At 45.6% G+C, this 14,732-nt stretch overlaps 1 protein-coding gene across 3 annotated transcripts in view; it reads right to left on the reverse strand.

Annotated features, from left to right (window-relative positions):
* The window catches only part of TMEM135 (transmembrane protein 135), a 417,387-nt gene that overhangs the window by 109,058 nt on the left and 293,597 nt on the right, over positions 1–14,732 (reverse strand). The window lies entirely within an intron of this gene.

The following is a 14,732-nucleotide window of genomic DNA, read 5'->3' on the forward strand; positions in this document are numbered from 1 at the left end:
AGGCAACTTTTCCCCTTTTTAAAGTACCCTAATGTAAATATACTGTAGAGCTAAAGGCTAGAAGACTCTATAAGGAAAGATTAAATGAAACTGAAATGGTAACATGAGGGGAGAAAGTGAATGCTTATCATTAAATTATTGTAGGCCTTTCACAAGTGACCTGATAAGTTTGTTTATCGCTCCTCTTAGTTTCTCCATCAGGGCCATTCTAGACGACTCTTTAAGATAGTCAGCACAGGAAGAAAAAATATCTAATTTTCATCTGAGTGTCCACAAAGACAGGAATGTTGACCTTTTAGGATAGCAAAATTCACAGTTATTTTTAGCATTTAATGAACTTTAGTGGGAACACTTGAGATCTGGCATTTAGAACTGTTACCAGTCTTTTCCACATGACAGAGATATGGCTTCCAAACTTTCTTTATGCTAATATAGTATTTTTTTATTTTTAAAGTGCTTTACAAACATTACTTTTACTATTATTCAGACAAATTGGGTTTACGGAGGAATTTATTAGCAAGTTTCCAAACATTTTTCTTTCGTTTCCTTTTAAAGATTGTCAGAAGCAGCACACAATAACCAGGATTGCCTTTTAGACGTTCAAAGCAAAATTCTTTGTCCCTGGAAGTCAATGGCAAAACTCCCATTGGCTGCAACTCGACTAAGATTTCACCACAGAAGAGGGATTTTCTCCCGACTGCTGTCACTGTGAAAGGGCCTGTTGAGTCCCATGTCCAGTCAGGGAAGAATTCCTCCTAGTGTAGGCTTTGGACAAAGCAGCTTACACTGTTCTATGAGGCTCCTGCCACAAGCCCCAGCATTGGGGGTATATCATGGGCACAGGCAGGGTTGCGGTATATGCTGAGGGCAGATCTGCATTACACAGTGCTGTGGGGAACCAGGGCAACATTATCAACCATAGGAAGCTGTAACTTAGGCAGGGCTGCCTACATACTCTGGAGCCCTCACAGGTCCCTGCAATTGCCCACAATTGGGAGGACATAAAAATGGCTTAGTTCCCTGTGCCTCCTAGGGATGCAAGTTTTGTTCTGTGCCTCTGCACCCCACGAACTTCTGGCCTCTTCTGGATTGCAAACTTCTTGTGAGGCACTCAAACACTGCCGATGGCTGCCGTTTAAAATCAAGTAAACTTAGAGAGAATATTATGTTGGGACACAATGTTATCCAAAAGGTACGGACAAATAGCAGGGATTTCAGAAGGAAGCTATGTAGGGTTACCATACGTCCTGTTTTGGCCGGAACAGTCCCTTTTTTAGACATTGTCCTGGCTTCCCCAACTTTTTTGACAAAATTGAGCATTTCTCCTGTTTTCTCTGCGGGATGCAGAGGAGCATGTAGGCGGTGGGGGAGGGGGCGAGTGACAATGCCAGCTTTGCGGTGGAGGGTGGGTGAGGGGGAGCATCTCAGGCTGACCTGCTCTGCATGCAGGGAGGAGGGGGGGCATTGAGAAGCCAAGTGCAAGGGCAGGCGGGTGCTGGTGGGGCTTGGACCATCAGCTCCGTGTGCAGGGGGAAGGGGTTTTTGGAGTGGGAGGGGGATCGCGGGTAGACAGCGGGCAGGTGGGGGGGGCAGCTCAGGCCAGCCCCGGGGTGTCCTATTTTTCCTTTGGGAAAATATGGTCACTCTAGAGCTATTAATATTTTCAAGAAGCAAGAGAAGAGGTTGAAAGAGCTAAATAAGAGGGAGAATAGTGAGTTAGGGTGCTGCATCGAGGTACAAAAGACCTTTTCCGTAATTGGTGTTCTTCAATATGTGTTGCTCATGTCTATTCTACAATAGGCGTGCATGCTTGCCACGTGCACCGGTGCCGGAAGTTTTTTCCCTAGCAGTACCCATAGAGGAGCACCCTGCAATCCCCAGAGTCGCACCGTTATGGTGCAGTATAAGGAGTGCTGCGCACTCCCCCCATCTTCAGTTCTTTCTTGCCAGACAACTCTGACGGAGGGGAAGGAGGGCGGGATGTGGAATAGACATGAGCAACACATCTCGAAGAATACCAGTTATGGAAAAGGTAACTGTCTTTTCTTCTTTGATTGATTGCTCACGTGTATTCCACAATAGGTGATTCCAAGCTATATCTGTAGGAGGTGGGAAGGAGTTCACAAATCCTTGGGACGGAGAATGGCCCTGCCGAGCCCAGTGGCCTCCCTGATCTGAGACACAACTGCATAATGTGAGGTGAATGTGTGAACTGAAGACCATGTGGCAGACCTACAAATGTCCTGAATGGGGACATGGGCCAAAAAGGCAGCCAAGAAGGCCTGCACCCTAGTCGAGTGCACCTTCACAATTGGTGGCGGAGGGATTCCCGCCAGGTGGTAACAGGTACGGATGCACAAGGTGATCCATTTGGAGAACCGATGAATGGAGATCAGCCAACCTTTCATGCACTCGGCCAAGGCGATGAACAGTTCCTAGGACTTTCTGAACAGCTTAATCTGCTCCAAGTAAAAAGCTGGAGCCGTCTCACATTCAGCGTGTGGAGGCGGCGCTCCTCACTGGATGCATGGGGCTTGGGGCAGAGGACCAGCAGAAAAATGTCCTGACCCATGTGATAGGCAGAGACCACCTTCAGGAGGAATGAAGGGTGTGGGCGGAGCTGGACCTTATCTTTGTGAAACACTGTGTATGGAGGCTTGGAGGTCAGGGCCCTGAGTTCTGAGATCTGCCTAGCCGACATAATCGCAACCAGGAAGACTACCTTCCACGAGGTGTGTGACCAGGAGCACAAAGTGGCACAAACAGGGGTCCCGTGAGATGGGCCAACACCAGGTTTAGGTCCCACTGTGGGACTGGGGGCCTAACATAAGGAAATAGACGATCCAAACTCTTAAGGAATTGGCCAGTCATAGCATGGGAAAATACCGTGTGGCCCTGCACCAGCGGCTGAAAGGCCGATATGGCCACCAGTGCACCTTGACCGCCCGGATAAACTCAATGCGTTGTACTGGGACTAACATGGACTTGATGTTGTTCACCAACAGGCCCAAAGTGGTGCACATGGACAGAAGGAGTGCCGCATGATCCAGCACCTGCGAACGGGAGCTGCCCTTGACCAACCAGTTGTCCAGATAGGGAAAGATCTAGACCTCCCCAGCACCTAAGGTAGGCTGCCGCCACCAACATAAACTTCGAGAATACCCTGGGAGCAGTGGACAGGCCAAACAGGAAGACTGTAAATTAGACACATAGACTCATAGACTTTAAGGTCAGAAGGGACCATTATGATCATCTAGTCTGACCTCCTGCACAACGCAGGCAACAGAATCTCATTCACCCACTCCTGTAAAAAAATCCCTAACCTAGGTCTGAGTTATTGAAGTCTTCAAATGGTGGTTTAAAGACCTCAAGGTGCAGAGCATCCTCCAGAAAGTGACCCATGCCCCACCCTGCAAAGGAAGGAGAAAAACCTCCAGGGCCTCTGCCAATCTGCCCTGGAGGAAAATTCCTTCCCAACCCCAAATATGGCAATCAGTTAAACCCTGAGCATGTGGGCAAGACTCACCAGCCAGCACCCAGGAAAGAATTCTCTGTAGTAAGTCAGATCCCACCTCATCTAACATCCCATCACAGATCATTGGCCATATTTACCTGCTAATAATCAAAGATCAATTAATTGCCAAAATTAGGCTAGCTCATCATACCATCCCCTCCATAAACTTATCAAGATTAGTCTTGAAGCCAGATATGTCTTTTGCCCCCACTACTCCCCTTGAAAGGCTGTTCCAGAACTTCAGTCCTCTAATGGTTAGAAACCTTCTTCTAATTTCAAGTCTAAACTTCCTAGTGTCCAGTTTATATCCATTCGTTCTTGTGTCCACATTGGTACTTAACTTAAATAATTCCTCCCCCTCCCTGATATTTATCCCTCTGATATATTTATAAAGAGCAATCATCTCCCCCCTCAGCCTTCTTTTTGTTAGGCTAAACAAGCCAAGCTCTTTCAGTGTCCTTTCATAAGACAGGTTCTCCATTCCTCGGATCATCCTAGTAGCCCTTCTCTATATCTGTTCCAGTTTAAATTCATCCTTCTTAAACACGGGAGACCAGAACTGCACACAGTGTTCCAGATGAGGTCTCACCAGTACCTTGTATAACACGATTAACACCTCCTTATCTTTACTGGAAATACCTAGCCTGATGCATCCCAAGACCACATTAGCTTTTTTAATGGTCATATCACATTGGCAGCTCATAGTCATCCTGTGATCAACCAATACTCCGAGGTCCTTCTCTGATGTGTCCCCAATTTATAACCAAAATTCTTGTTGTTAATCCCTAAATGCATGACCTTGCACTTTTCACTGTTACATTTCATCCTATTACTATTACTTCAGTTTACAAGGTCATCCAGATCTTCCTGTATGATATCCCGGTCCTTCTCTGTATTAGCAATACCTCCCAGCTTTGTGTCATCTGCAAACTTTATTAGCACATTCCCACTTTTTGTGCCAAGGTCAGTAATAAAAAGATTAAACAAGATTGGTCCCAAAACCGATCCCTGAGGAACTCCACTAGTAACCTCCTTCCAGCTTGACAGTTCACCTTTCAGTATGACCCGTTGTAGTCTCCCCTTTAACCAGTTCCTTATCCACCTTTCAATTTTCATATTGATTCCCATCTTTTCAAATTTAACTAATAATTCCACATGTGGAACCATATCAAATGCCTTACTGAAATCGAGGTAAATTGGATCCACTGCATTTCCTTTGTCCAAAAAATCTGTTACCTTCTCAAAGAAGGCGATCAGGTTGGTTTGGCATGATCTACCTTTTGTAAAACCATGTTGGATTTTGTCCCAATTACCACTGACCTCAATGTCCTTAACTACTTTCTCCTTCAAAATTTTTTCCACAACCTTGCATACTATAGATGTCAAACTAACAGGCCTACAGTTACTGGGATCACTCTTTTTTCTTTCTTAAAAAATAGTAACTATGTTAGCAATTCTCCAGTTGTACGGTACAACCCCTGAGTTTACTGGTTCATTAAAAATTCTTGCTAATGGACTTGCAATTTTATGTACCAGTTCCTTTAATATTCTTGGATGAAAATTATCTAGGCCCCCCGATTTAGTCCCATTAAGCTGTTCGAGTTTGGTAGTGTTCCTGTCCCACTGTGAAATGGAGGAAGTGTCTATGCTTCTCGAATATATGAATGTGGAAGTATGCGTCCTGCTGATCGAGGGCGATGTATCAGTCCCCGGGATCCAGGGAGAGGATGATGGAGGCCAGGGAGACCACGTGGAACTTGAGCTTCACCATGTACTGATTCAGGCCTTACAGGTCCAAGATGGGCCTGAGCCTCCCTTTGGCCTTCGGGATAAGGAATAGTGGGAGCAGTACCCCTTGTCTTTGAACTCACTGGGTACTGCTTCCACTGCTCCTAGGCCAAGGAGCCACCCCACCTCCTGCTCGAGCAGAGCCTTGTGTGAGGAGGGACAGGGGCCGGGGGGTGGTGGTGGTTGGGTTGGGAGGAAGTAAACTGGAGGGTGTAGCCCTGGGAGATGGTGTTGAGGACCCATTGGTCCAAGGTCAGCCGTGACCACTCCAGGAGGAAAGCACACAACCAATTGGAGAAGGGAAGCTTTATTGAGGGTGGATCCCAGTGAGAACTGGCAGGGTGCCCCCGAGAGTCCTGTCAAAACTGCCTTTTCCCTACTTGCTTGCCCTTGGAGGACCCAGGATTGGGGGGGGAGGCCGAGACTGCCTTTGTGGGCGCCTCTTATAATGCCACGACTTTGACAGGGTGGCCTGCGTGGGAGTCTACTGTGGCTTGAACTTAGGTTTTCCCAGAGCCGGAACATAGAGACCCAGAGTCTGGAGACTCATGCGGGAGTCTTTCAGGCCATACAGCTTTGTATCCATTTTTTCTGCAAACACAGCTTTGCAGTCGTAATGGGAGGTCCTCCAGGGAGGTCTGCGCCTTACTGGATAGCCCTGAGAGCAGGAGCCATGTCCGCTGCATCTGAAGCTGCCTGCAGGGTTGCCCTGGCAGCCGCTGTTCCCTCCTCCACCAGCACTTTGAATTCCTTCCTGTTGCACTCCTGGAGGGAGTCCTTGAACTTGGGCAGGAAGCCCCACAGATTGAACTCATACCGTCCCAGGAGAGCCTGGTAGTTCACCACCTGTAACTGGAAGCTCAAGGAACAATACATTTTTCTTCCAAATGAGTCCAGCCTCCTTGAATCTTTATTTTTCAGAGTAGGGGCTGGTTGGCCCTGCCGTTCCCTGTGGTTGACCGATTTGACCACCAGGGAGTTAGAAGCAAGGTGGGTGTATAAGTATCCATGGCCCTTGGTGGGTACAAAATACTTGTGTTCCGCTCTCTTAGAGGTGGGGGCCAAGGAGGCTGGGGTTTGGCACAGGGCATTTGAAATTTTCACCACCCGTTCGTGGAGAGGCAAGGCCACCCTGCCGAGGAAGACAATACATTAAAAACAAAGAGTTCAAGGGCTCTTCCATCTCCTCTGCTTGGAGGTGGAGGCTTGACGACAACCTTTTTAAGAGCTTTTGGTGGGCCTTAAAGTCCGCCTGCGGGACAGAGGGGAGAGGGGCCATAATCGCCTCCTCCAGGGAGGGTGAGGAAGCCGGCACAGTACTTTGTGTGTCCACTGGCACTGGAGGGCCCACCACCTGGTCTCTGGGCATGGAGCTGAGGATGTATGTCCCACAAACTCCTTCCTTGGAGGTCAGAAGAGGGAGGCCGATGGTCGTTCTGAGGCCTCTGAGCAAGCCCCCACTGGGGGCTGCGGCGGGGCACCGGTGCCCATTGGTACCACTGGGTCGTCCACAGGGCCACTGCCACTGCACCTGCTGTGGCTCTGGTGGAGCCGGCTGTTAGGCCTGGCTTTCCTGGCTCATGGATGGAAAATTACGAAGGGACGCTGAGCTGACATACAGCCTGCTACTGTCTCTGGACTGGGAGGAGCGGCAGCACCAGAAGCAATGCCGACCACGGGACCACGATCCCGTAAGAACATAAGAACGGCGATACCAAGTTAGACCAAAGGTCCATCCAGCCCTGTATCCTGTCTACCAACAGTGGCCAATGCCAGGTGGCCCAGAGGGAGTGAACCCAACAGGTAATGATCAAGTGATCTCTCTTCTGCCATCCATCTCCATCCTCTGACAAATAGAGGATAGGGACAACATTCCTTAGTCCACCTTGCCAATAGCCATTGATGGACTTAACCTCCATGAATGTATCTAGTTCTCTTTTAAACCCTGTTATAGTCCTAGCCTTCACAACCTCCTCAGGCAAGGAGTTCCACAGGTTGACTGTGCGCTGTGTGAAGAACTTCCTTTTATTTGTTTTAAATCTGTTGCCCATTAATTTCATTTGGTGGCCCCTAGTTCTTACATTATGGGAACAAGTAAATAACTTTTCCTTATTCACTTTCTCCACATCACTGATGATTATATACACCTCTATCATATCCCTCCTTAGTCTCTCCTTTTCCAAGCTGAAAAGTCCTAGTCTCTTTAATCTCTCCTCATATGGGACCCATTCCAAACCCCTAATCATTTTAGTTCCCCTTTTCTGAACTTTTTCTAATGCAAGTATATCTTTTTTGAGATGAGGAGACCACATCCGTATGCAGTATTCAAGATGTGGGCATATCATAGATTTATATAAGGGCAATAAGATATTCCCCGTCTTATTCTCTATCCCTTTTTGAATGATTCCTAACATCCTGTTTGCTTTTTTTGACTGCCGCTGCACACTGCATGGACGTCTTCAGAGAACTATCCACAATGACTCCAAGATCTCTTTCCTGACTAGCTGTAGCTCCCGACATGGACGACCGGTACCATCAGTAACAGCTGCTCTGCGATCAGCTCTGGTGGGCAGACCCACGACGGCGAAACACCAGCGACTGACACCTGGGGCTGCAGAGGTGGTGCCGTGGTGGGGTCCTGGAGCAGCACGACGAACAGGAATGACATTGACATTTGTGCCATGACTGGCTGCAATACCCCTCTGAGATGAGGACCTTTGGCATCATCCGCCTCGGTCCCATCGGTGTTCGCTCCTCAAGGCAGAGTGGTGCCAAGAGTCTCGGTCAGACGGAACCCAACCTGACAGCCTGGTGGGCATCAAGGGCCGCCTGCAGGGTCTTTGGTGTGGAGGGCATCCGGACATCCGGGAAGGCCTGCTCTGAATAGGCCGGGCTATTCTGCTCGACTTGAGTCGAGGTCGGTGGGGATCGAGGCGTGCCCAACATGAGTTTAGCCTCCGTCCTGGGTATACTCTGGTGCTGCGGTGAAGAAGGCCTCTTCCTAGCCTTCTTGGCATGCCCCGTGGACGGGGAGCAATGCCGACTAGTCGATGGCGCCGAAGGGTCACCGCGCATCAACACCGTGGTACTTGGTGCTGACTCGGAGTGGCGCACCAGAACGGGGGTCAGTGCCAACTCCATCAGAATAGCTCGGCGGCTGATGTCCCTTTCTCTCTTGGTCTGAGGCTTAAACGACTTGCAAATCTTGCAGCAATCACTGAGATGGGTTTCCCCCAAATAGCATAAATAGTCCACGTGTGGATCACTCACTGACATAGATCGCCTACAAGTGTCGCACGACTTAAAACCTGGGGCACAGAGCATGACCCGGCCCAGGTGCTCTAGCTAAACTAAACTAACTACAGGTATCATACACTGAACAAACAACCAGTTTTGGGGATGAGCTACAGCAAAGCTGGAGCACAGCAGTTCCGAAGCACCATCGCTGGCGGCATGAAGGAACCGAGTGGGGGGAGCATGCAGTGCCCCTTATACTCTGCCATGGAGGCGTCACTCCAGGGATCACTAGGGCACTCCTCTACTGGTACCGCTGGGTGAAAAACTTCTGGCACTGGTGCACGTGGCAAGCACACACACCTATTGTGGAACACACATGAGCAATCACTCGAAGAACTAGAAGAATGTGATAAAACTTTAAAAGGTGAAAATTAAGCTGAATATCAGGAAATACTGAAATCTACTAAGCTCTGGAAAAGGGAAGTCATGCAGTCCCCACCGCTTGGGACTTCTATCAATTAACCCGGCCAAGATACTGTAAAATGTAAAGTAGCGAGCTATCTTCTAACGAAGGCCTGCACAACTTGTAAAGCGGCGAGGGCTACATTACTCCAAAGAAAACAGCTGAGGGCCGAACTCCCCCGACCCCGCGGAAACACCCCCCACCAGCACCTCCCGGCCCCACGAAAACACCCTGCTCCAGCACTGCCAAGCCCTGCAGAAACAAACACTCCTTCCCCAGCGCCGCCCCACCAAAACAGCTGTGTGCCAAAAAGGAAAGTTGGGGGTGGGGAGGTGATACATGATTTTAAATCAACCAGGGGCTCCCAGCTGAAGAGGTGGCTGGGAGCCCTCAGGGGCAAATTAAAGGGCCGGGGCTGGGGCAGGGATTTAAAGGGCCCAGAGCTCCTGCCGCTGAGGGGAGCCCGAGCCTTTAAATCCCAGTCCCAGCCCATCCGCTGGAGCCGTGGCCGGGATTCAAAGGGCTCTGGGCTGCCCGCAGCGGCGGGGAGCCTTGAGCCCTTTAAATCTCAGCCGCGGCCGGGAATCTCTGTGGGCAGCCCAGAGCCCTTTGATTCCCAGCCGCGGCTGAGATTTAAAGGTCTCTGGGCTCTCCATGGCTGCAGGCAGCCCAGAGCCTTTGACTCCCAGCCGCGGCTGAGATTTAAAGGGCTCTGGGTTCCCTGCCGCTGCGGGCAGCCCAGAGCCCTTTGACTCCCAGCCGCAGCTGGGATTTAAAGGGCTCTGGGCTGCCCGCAGAGCGTCCTGTGCAGGGGATTTAGAATCCCCCCATGGGCCGCACAGTGAGGCCGTATATTGTGCAGGCCTGTTCTAACGTATTAGTCTTCTTCTCTAATTTGCATTATTACTCTGCTTGGGTTGTGTTCTTAAATAAAGAATTTGTACTACATCTCAAGTCACGCTGTCGGTAAAACAATGTGGTAAAATGAGGAGGATTTGTTTCAGTTTTGTAACTAGCCTGCTCAAACCAGAAGCATACTTACATTTATGACTAAAGTACTTCATTTCTGCAGTTAATGAAACTACTGTTGCCCATATAAACACTGCACTTCTGGTAAGTACCTGCTTCTTCCCTCAGCATATTTTCACTGCTACCTTTCGGCATAGTCCCATACAGAATTTCCATCCACATGTGCTGTCTCAGTTGTAGCTCAGCATGCTGGCAAAAGTTAATTTTTTGTTTTAGCAGCAGTGGTGATATTGGCAGCAGTTCAGTTTGTTACAAGGTCAGTTTGATCTCAAACAGCCAACCAGGGAGCATGTCATTAGATAAAGTCTGTTGTTCAGATGTATTGTCTAGAAGTACTCTGCTGATTTTGGATTAAAATATCATTGTTGTTTATCACCTACATTGTCTGAGAACATTTTTAGTCTATATGCACCATTTCACTGACGATTTATACTGAAATTCTGTGGTGAAATTACTTCAAATAAATGTATAGTCCCCTTTATGAAAATCTGCTTCCAGTTCACCTCCACGTCGTATTCTGCTCTAATCTAATCTTTACAATTTTGCTAGCTTCATAAAGTAAACTCTTCTCTCATTACCATACTCACCTTGGGAAATAAGCACAAAGTGACATAAAAGAGATTAAATTACAAAACACCTTAATATAAAGCAGTTGGGAGCCAAAATAAAACTCCTTAATTCACAAGAAATATTGTAATACTTAGGTAATTGAAATCAATATCCAATTTATTATGCAACCAAGCTATAACCTGATGGGTCAAATCTTTCCCCCATTCATTTGAAATATAATTACAAAGAGAAGCCTTCTTTCGAAGGCTAAACTTCTGTGCAAAGTAGTTTATGATGCAAATACCAGAACGGACATATGTAGACAGGGAAATGTACAGTAAGAACTTCCTCCAATTTTACAGAAATAGTTTGCATTAATCAGTTGGCAGCAGACTTACAGTAAGGAGGAAATCCTGGCCTTATTGAAATTGGTGGCAAAACTCCCACTGACTACAATAGGGACAGATTTCACACTAAATCTTAAATATGCTGTTAATTAGGAGGACATCATCAACTCAAAAATCACACTGTGTGAAAACATATCTACTACTGTTTTTAGTAACATGGGAAGATTACCACAAGGAATTGGAGGAAAAAAATGTCTGTTTGTTTACTTTGTGTTTAATTGATTTCACTGATCCTGATCCTAATGAAGTTATTCACACAAGTAAATATGATACAGCCTAAGGGTTATAAAGTCAGGCCCTTAGTTTCACTTGTTTGTGAGCACTGGGGGACAGAAAATTATTTTTTAAAACAGGAAACGTAAAAAAACCCTGAAATTGACAAGGGAACTATAGTAGGACAGGCATCCCCTGAAACTACTTTTAATTATTTCTTTTAAAAAAAAAGCTGACTAGATTTCAAGTTCATTGTGTCCTATTCATGTGTTTTATCTCTGCACATGCACTTAGAAATGTTTGATAAACACATTTTATAAATGTTAGATTACATTTTTTACATAAGCTAATTGTATTTTAAAGGTTTCCTTCATTTTGTGAACAAACAAAACAAGGAAACAGTTGTGAGACTGCAAAATGAGCTATGCCCACACACAAAGATGCCTGAAGTAACCTCTAAATCACAAGGGAAAAAAATTGGTTTTAGAATATTATTTAAAATAACAAACACCTCTCTGGATACTATTTTTAAGGGAAAGATGTGGGAATTAAATCAAAACACATGGCATCCCCAAATAAAATGGACAAAAAACCCTTCCAATTTACACAGTTTGGTTATGACCAGAGTCATAGATTGCCTAGGATTCAGCAGCAAGAGCAAATCCATGTTCATATATCTGCAGCTACCACCACATTAATAATTTCAACTGGAGTGATTCAGGGCTATAAACGTTAACCAATGTTTTATGCCTGAGCAATTGGAATGTTTACAGTAAGATGACAAAGTCTCACACATAAGGTAACCCCAAGGGAGACATTTTACAGAATGTATCCTTCATTTCCTATTACTGCCATACATTTTATTAATCCTCTTGTTATTCTGCAGCTTGTGTGTTTACACAGAAGTAGTTTTGCTTCCTGACAAAATTAATGTTTTTAAACATTAATACTTTCTCATAAGAGTCTAAAAAAATAAATAGCAAAAATTGTTCCCTTCATAATTTAAGCCTTTGTTAAATGAAAAAGGAAAAGGATAATGCAGTGCTCCAACAAAACAAAAGCCCTTTGTGGATTTAAAATTGAACATTCATACAATCTATGAAGTGAAAAGCATGAAATGTTTAATTACCTAAGAGGTAAAAATATGTATAATATTTTCTATATTAATATTCTCTCAAAAATGCAGACAAAGAATGAAGATATATAACCAAATAATCACATATATCAATCAAGTCCATTGGCTCCCAGGTTGAATTTGTAGGGCTAGTGATTAGAAAACTATAGTTTTTCTTGTAAACAGAGCACATAGGATGTGCAGTGAAGAAGGTAACTCCATGTCTTTTACGGGACTTTTTCCCCCAGTATAAAAACACATAATATATCCATTTAAGAAGTGAGTATTTTGACTCATAATTAATCTATTTTATCATTAAGATTTGTGACGACTAAGAGGAAATAGCAAAGTATTGCTTTACTCTTGATTGAAATTGTAAAAGGCTTTGCCTACCGAAACCATTCACTTTTCCTATTTACCATCTGTAGTCAATATAACTGACTTAAATAACTGGGCCTAAAATACTTAGGCAAATGGACAATGGGGAAGTAATCCAATGACAAAATAAAGATAATAAACCAGTCTGATGAAAATTTACTGGGCAATGAGATAAGGGTTCTCACGAGAGGGTGAAGTGAGAAAGAAAGTAGACAGAAAAATGTGAGGATAACCATTCAACAACCAAAAAAGTGTTGTCCCATAGTGAGATTTTCAGCAGGAAATATAAAATGATTTCCTGAAGCAAGACTCACGGAATTCACACAAGAATAATATTTCAAGCAAAACCTTACTAATCCTACAATAATTGTTGTAATTTCCACAAGGGTGTTATGAAATTGCAAATGGGAAAGGAAGTGGATCAATAAGACTGTCTCTATTAAGATGTGGTCAAAAATACAAAAAAAGGGAACCACTGGACTGGGGTAAAGAAAAGAGGATGGAACCATCACATAAATAACATTACAAAAGAGTCTTCTCAATATATTATTAATTTTGTGACAACAGCAATACAATTGGGTTTCTGTTCACTTTAAATTGTAAGACTGGCTCTGTAATTTGTAACGAGACACTTCACCTGCAGATAGCTATCATATTCCAGTTTATTTCTAAAAACAGAGAAAGTGAGGGACAACATAAGTGTCACACACACACATTACTAATTTTCTTTTAATTTTACTTTGTTGGCAGAGATCAAACACTAAACAGTAGTGTGTTACAATTGCAGTTACTGCAAGAACTCCACAAATTCCCATATAAAATAAGTGCCAGACTAATTTGTTTCTGGAAAGGAACTGGCATTTATCGTGGATCACAAATTGAATGAGAGTAAACAATAAGGTGCAGCTGCAAAAAAGGCTGATATTCTGGGATGTATTAAGAGGTGTGTCGTATGTATGATACAGGAGGTAAAACTGTCCCGCTCTCCTCAACACTGGTGAAGCCTCCGCTGGAGTACTGTGTCCAATACTGGGCATCATGCTTTAAGAAAGACGTGGACAAACTGTAGAAAGGGAACAGGAGAGCAACAAAAATGATTAAAAGTTTAGAAAACCTGACCTATGAGGAAAGATTAAAAAAAAACTGGGCATGTTTAGTCTTGAGAAAAGAAGACTGATGGTGACCTGATAACATTCAAATATGGCTTTTATAAAGAGAATGATGGACAGTTGTTTAGATAGATAGAACACATTGTAATGGGCTTAATCTGCAACACATGAGATGTAGGTTACTGTGACAGAACGGACTAGGTCTGGAGGCCTCACAGCTCCACCTCACTCCACTCCAGAAAAGAGCAGAAAAGCAGTCCTCCAGGCAGCCTAGTGTGACTGCAGAAGAAGCAGCCAATCATAGGGGCTTCTGGAGTTGCCAGGAGGGCCATATAAAAACAAATAGCAGAGACAGATCACTCAGTTGCTTCCTGGAGCTGGAAGAGCGAGACCCGGGTTCCTGGCTGGTTGGCAAAGCAGCAGGATGACAGACAGATCAGTGCAAGCAGATCTGAGCCCGGGAGGACTGCTGAAGACAGGGGGGAGCCAGGCAGCAGTTTCTGGCTGGCTGAGGAGACCAAGCAAGGACTGACCCCAGAACCTAGCCAGACCAAGTGAGGGTACCACAATAGGCTCTGTTAGTGTGTTTAAAGACTGAGCCCGGGAGAGAGACTGTCAAACAAGACATACCAATGGAGGGCTATACAATGGGCCCTGTGGGACTGTTATAGAGGATAGTGTCTCCAGGGAGGAAGCCTTGGTGGACTGGGGTTTGTTCTGTTCCATCCACAGACTCTTTGACTTGTCTGGAGAGCTGAGTCACTGAAGACCAGTGATCCCTCTAATTTTCCCCACACATTTGCGAAATGAATTTTGTTATGTGCACCAGTATGGAGATGACGCGTGACACATATCAAAATTCATATGGTGAGGGTGGGGGTGGGGCCGAGTGATTTGGAGTGTGGCAGGGGACTTAGGGCTTCGGCAGAGG

The sequence above is a fragment of the Gopherus flavomarginatus genome, chromosome 1 (genome assembly GCF_025201925.1).
Source record: "Gopherus flavomarginatus isolate rGopFla2 chromosome 1, rGopFla2.mat.asm, whole genome shotgun sequence".
Taxonomy (NCBI): Eukaryota; Metazoa; Chordata; order Testudines; family Testudinidae; genus Gopherus; species Gopherus flavomarginatus.